We start from the raw sequence: 6,000 nt of genomic DNA, 5'->3' as shown, positions 1-6,000 counted from the left end.
CACCCGATTTTCTATTCCACTGAAGTTAAAGGAAAGGATGAGGGTTGTTTTATGCTGTTGAAAACACATTTGTTCTCATAAATGCTAGCTACCAAGTATTTATTCCAACTACATGCAAATGATATATAAGAAAGAAAATGTCAGTCCATGTCTCTCTTTCAGGCATTGACAGATATAGGTACTGAACTGTATATTCTGTTTTTGAACTCTAGAACTTGCTAGATGTACCAAAATGGCCTTTTCTTGTTATAGTTAAAAATTAGGGGGTTGAATTTCCACGGGGGTTCTTCGATCACCTGTCATAACTTTGCCAGAAGATCCATTGGAAAAACCCCAAGAAATAGTGTAAACAGTCATTGCATTTCAAAAGTGACTCATTGCATAAAGTGCTCTGAGGTTGTGGCCAAATGAATTTTTGCCTGTGTTGTCCTTGTCAGTATGTTTAACTTTTAATATTTCTGTACTGCCAGGATCAGTGTGTAAGGGGTTAAATTTATGTCACCCAAGGTTTCTCAAAGGGGCAGTCTTAGCAGTTCAACTCTAGAAGTGTTGGCATCTAAACTGCTTACTTATGTGAGTTACTGAAGCTGTGAACAATGAGAAATCCCCAGGTGGGAATTAACTGGAATGGACACATTCACTGACGAGCATCAGTAGAGATTATTTTCATTCAATATTGATGAACAGACATTCTGGTTTAATTAAATCATGACAGGTATGTTGTCTACCCACTGTTCTAAGGATAGGTACCTTGTCAGCTCAGTGGGTATAAGCCTTGACGCACTATCTCAAGGCAGGGTCAGTCTCTATCAGGAGTTGTGTGGATTTGGCAGCCAGCGGCAAAAGGCTGTCAGTATTTTTAAAGCCTGTGCCAGCTTAGCTTTAAAGAGTTCAGCTGGGTAAATGGTCTTCTGTCATAGGGTCCATGCTTAAAAGGAAAGTAAGTTACATCTTTGTTGTTTTCATACACCGAGGAGTCCAGGGAATCGATGTTCTTATTGTGAAAACTGTTTGTTCATGTACTTTATATAAATAAACCTCCGTTTCCATACCATGCTCATTCAGTCAGCCTTCCATAAGGAGAATGTGTGCGGTGACACATACTCTAGTGTAGTCTGTCCCTCATACTCGAGGATGATGGTGCCAACAAAGAAGGGAAAATAAATTATATTTCAGTAGTGATTGGGTTGAGTAAAAGGTTCTCTGTTATGGTCCCTGGGTCACACTGTTGTGTAACTAGATATTTGGACAGAAAAAGGTGCACTGCAGATTTTCAGCCCACTTACAGGAGTGATGAGTGATGTGAACCCAAGGAACTATCTAAAAGTAACAGAGATGTTTCACTATGATGAGGGACAATATGAATGCAAGTATATCATTGTTACCTGTACATCAGGAGAACGCAGTGTTTCTCTCGCTCACTCGCTCTTTGTCAATATTTCTGATTTTCTCATTAAGTTTGGTACAATATCCATACTGATACAGCTCGACCGCTGCCCCTGCTTAGATGAGCTAATTCAACGCAGGCCTGGGGTCAATCCTGAGACCTTCTTGTGGGGTGGGAGTCTACGGTTGTGGTCTTCCTGCTCAGACTATGGAAGGATCAGGCATGATGGACCACTCATTCTAAGCTTTTTGGAAAAATGTTTCTTCAAGTCTGGATGGCTTAGCTACTGAAAGAATAAACTCACTGAGCCATCACAGGACATTATTTTTTTTAATGTAACTTTCTCCCTGTACTGAAGCGCCTAGCCTCCATTCAGCACCTTTCCACAACAGTTTACAGCTGGATCCCGTGCAACTAGTTGTTGATCTCAACCATATGAACTATGAGTTTGTTACCCATTCATTGGTGCCCCAGCTGGTGCCTCCCTATATATAACCCAGCTCTGGGTCCACCTGCCTCATGCACTTGGTAATGAGAGAAGGCACACATTTAAAATAATCACGGAAAGGATTATAGGGGAATTTAGGGGGGGGGGTGAATTTGCACAGAGAGTGGTTAGAATGTGGAATTCAGTGACAACGTGTTGTTGAGGCACGCTTTAAAACATGGAATTAGATATTAGCTTCAAAAAGAGGAATTGTTAAAAGGGGGTATGTAACAGGTGAGTGGAATTCGATGATGTGGTTGGTGGAGTAAAACACCAGCCTGCTTCTGTGCTGTAGCACTCTGTTGCATCTTTCTCTCTCTGCTGCTCACTGAGACTGTACACATTATGTAGCTCAACCTGCAGCAGGGTCAAAAGAATAGGGTCTACTTCTCTCTCTCTCTCTCTCTCTTTCGGTGCATATAATACTTATACACTCTGCACATCAGGTGGCTGCACTCTCTCCTTCCGAAGCAAAAAATAAAGCCCAGCCGATGCTGGCTCTCTGCCCCCGAAGGTCTCGCACTTTACACTGGCTGTACATCAGGTGGCTGCAGTGTGATTGACAGCCGCGGTGACGTCAGTGCCGTGGCGCTGTGCTCTCTCTCTCTCTCTCTCTCTCTCTGCTTCAGACTGGCTTCATTTTCTAACCCGGAGAGAAAGGGAACCAGATCGTACAGTCACAGATCGGATATCATCCATTCAGTGCCCCCAGCAACACAGCGAGCCGTCTCCTGACCTGGCAAATGCCAACGCCGCCTCAGCCGCAGAGCAAGCACCCGGACGGGATTTATTTAATGGTAAGTTACATTTCCCAATTACAGGGAGCAGTGCCGGAGGATGAATCACTGACATCTCGTCCTGTTCTTCAAAGACATTTTCTGGAGCATTTTCAGTTGGCAAGGAGCGATGCAGTGTATTGATTGCAGTATAGCGCAGGCTTCCTAAAAAAAAGAAATTGGAAGCTGGTTGCGAGAAGACAGGATATTTAAATCCACACAATCGGTCCTGGTTAATGGGAGGGATGGAGTAGAACGCATATTTGCTCAGTACTTCGTCTTTGTCTCCCCTTAATTACTGAACGTGTGGCTCTGTCCCTGTTGGTACCCGTGTCTGTGTACAGAATAGATTGGGGTTCTTAGCGCATCAGACATAAACTGGAAGTGCATAAATAATGGATTCATGCAGGTGCAGTATGTTCTGCAGTGTTTGTGTCTGCATGTTGATTTTTGCCTGTACAGTAAGTATGTTTCGTAAATAAATCGTCTGCATTTGCTGGTACCTTTTCTGAGGTAAGGAGGTATGGTTAATGCCGTTTCATAACTGGTTACCTAAGCGGTGCTGATCCCGAACCTGCAGCACATATAACCATCTATAATGTACACAAAGGTAGAGTATCAACGAGGCAAGCACAAAGACATGGTGTGTTGTGATGGATAACTAGGTATTAGGCAGTGATAAATAGGTGTAGGGTAGTGGAGCATATTGGGTGACCAATACTATACGTAGCTTTCTTGTGGGGAAGGATTGCCTATAATGCCCTCTGCCTGTCCAGGAGGGCTTTATGCAAGAAATAAATATAGGGTATTAGTTCCGTGGGAGGGAGATACAATTTGAGCTGAGGTGATGCCATAAAGCATGATGGTCACGCTTCACTAGTGTGCCAAGATTACTTGAATCCCTGAAATTGGGTTGCCAACTAACTCATACCCACACGTTAGTTACCTTATATAAGAAGTCACCAATAAATCAATTAGGGAATTCAGAAGAAACTTCTTTATCCAGAGAGTGGTTAGAATGTGGAACTCGCTACCACAAGGAGTAGTTGAGGCGAATAGTATAGATGCATTTAAGGGGCGGTTGGATAAGCACATGAGGGAGAAGGGAATAGAGGGTTCTGCTAATAGAGTTAGATGAGGAAGGATGGGAGGAGGCCCGAGTGGATCACAAACACCGGCATGGACTGGTTGGGCCGAATGGCCCGTTTCTGTGCAATATATCCTATGTAATTATTTGTAACTCTTTGTAAAAGAAGTACCTTGATTGGTAATTTGAATGACAAATAAAGTTAGTTTCCTTACTATTATTTGAGCACAAACAGTATGGTTGCAAGATCAAGATGATTTGATTTAAGCACCATTCATTGCAGTTGACTATGCTACCACTGCAAGGCAGGTGTTGCAGTATTCTGAAAGTTACTTTCAGGTAGCTGAAGTGGTTTATAACAATCCCCTAGACTCCTCAATTGGGTTGTTGCCTTGTAATCACTCTCATGTACCTGTTCTTCTCTGTATAAAATATTAGACAACATATTATGTAATACTAGTATTTACTATGTTATATAACTGACTGAAAATAATCAGTGCAATATTTCAGCGTCTGTAACATGGTATTGGTTGACTGCCACATCAGTGACAACATCTTTTGTCTTAAAATCACACATCTCAATTCACACTAAATCCATTGTTTCAATGATTCATATAATCTGCTGTGAGCTTGATGAGGACATCAATTTTGTCCCTTCTTTGGGTACTTTCATGGATATTGGTGGTCAGGATGCTCTGTGAAGTTGATGCATGATGACATCCTCACTTGAAGAATTCATGATTGGGCACAGGATGGTGCAGTGACTTAGACAATAGCCGTTTACATTTGGGACTTGGATTCAAATCCATAGTACAAAACTGCTTTTAGTTTGTCAATAATTAGCATTAAATTGTGACTCCCTCAATTGCTGGTTTGGAAATGGGAAAATATCATCCTGCTGTGGCAGGGGTGCCCTATTGAGTTTAGGGTTAAGGCATATTGTTGAGGCTTTATAGAGGGAGCTTTAGTCTGCATCTAACTGTACTGCATCTGAACTGAATCTCAATTGATTCTGACACTGGGTGCCTGAAATGGAAAGTGTTTAATTTCCAAGAACGAATGTGCCTCAGCTTGATGAACACAAAATAAAAAAGGTTTGATGATTGTGACCTAGTTATTGCGAGAAAATAACATTGGTAGTATATATCACATGGTGAATAATGATCTGAGTGTTTTACAACATGGTAATTGAGTTGAAATGTTCAGATGAGTCAAAAACCATAAGAGTGAACCTTGAATAGTTTGTTTACCATCGCAACCCAAAGATTGGATTACAGCCGTAAATTCTTACATTTCTAATTGAATTTCATACTACTGTGGGGTGATCTGTTTACCTGACATGCTATTTGAAATAAAAGGTATGTCACGTGATGTAGAACAAAGAATCTTGTTGACTTTATGATTTAAGATCAGCAGGCTCAATGCATTTGTGACTTAGGACCTAAAGACTTGCAGGGATAATTTTAACAATGGATTACAGGAGGGTGGTAACAGTAAAGTGCCATTCTACTATTCCTTCTCCGGTCGCTTTGTGTAAACGATAGTCTACAAACATTTTAGTTCCTCACTCAGCAGCATCTTTCAGTTCCCCACCAGGGAGCTACAGATAACCTTTTTGCTAAGTCTCTGCCAGTCCTGCTCTTGAATGGAGCATTGTAAGAGATTGACTTGCTCTCTGATTTACCTCCCCTCCCTATGGGGATGCACCCTGTCTCTTTTTGCCACTTCCTCTAACAGTTCACTGAGGTTGGGACCTCTATGTAGTACCATGTATGAAATGTTCTTTCTCAAGATTTATCTATGCGAAGAGAGATGTTTTTGTTACTGAGAAACCAATTTGAAAGGCCAAACCCCATAATGCAGAGCACAATGTTGGAATATAAGAAATAGGAGCTGGAGTAGGCCACTCGGCCCTTTGAACCAGCTCCACCATTTAATAAGATCATGGCTGATCTACCTCAAATCCACCTTCTCGCACTATCCCCATATCCCTTCATTCCCTTAATATCCAAAAATCTATCTCTCTCTGTCTTGAATATACTCAACAATTGAGCATCCACAGTCCTCTGGGGTAGAGAATTCCAAAGATTCACAGCCCCTTGAGAGAAGAAATCTCTCCTCATCTCAGTCCTAAATGGTCAATCCCTTATTCTGAAAAGCTAGCCTTGAAAGTGAAAACTGAACCTATTGGAGGCAGCTTTATTACTGGAAATGTGGTCAAAAGAGAAAGTCAAATAAGGACCAAGGTTGAAGCCATCAAAGG

General features: G+C 41.7%; 1 protein-coding gene across 1 annotated transcript in view; it reads left to right on the top strand.

The window, feature by feature from the left end:
- Window positions 1-2,486: 2,486 nt before the first annotated feature.
- The window catches only part of LOC147123577 (mitogen-activated protein kinase 4-like), a 165,025-nt gene continuing 161,511 nt past the window's right edge, over window positions 2,487-6,000 (top strand). The window contains exon 1 of the mRNA XM_085974878.1: window positions 2,487-2,671. The gene's annotated coding sequence lies outside the window, so the exon portion shown is untranslated. The remainder of the gene's footprint in view (window positions 2,672-6,000) is intronic.

This window comes from Somniosus microcephalus, chromosome 2 (genome assembly GCF_052327205.1).
Source record: "Somniosus microcephalus isolate GS21.2 chromosome 2, FLI_Smic_1.0, whole genome shotgun sequence".
Taxonomy (NCBI): domain Eukaryota; kingdom Metazoa; phylum Chordata; class Chondrichthyes; order Squaliformes; family Somniosidae; genus Somniosus; species Somniosus microcephalus.
The sequence above is the reverse complement of the archived record's forward strand: the minus strand, read 5'-3'. Positions and strand labels throughout refer to the sequence as shown.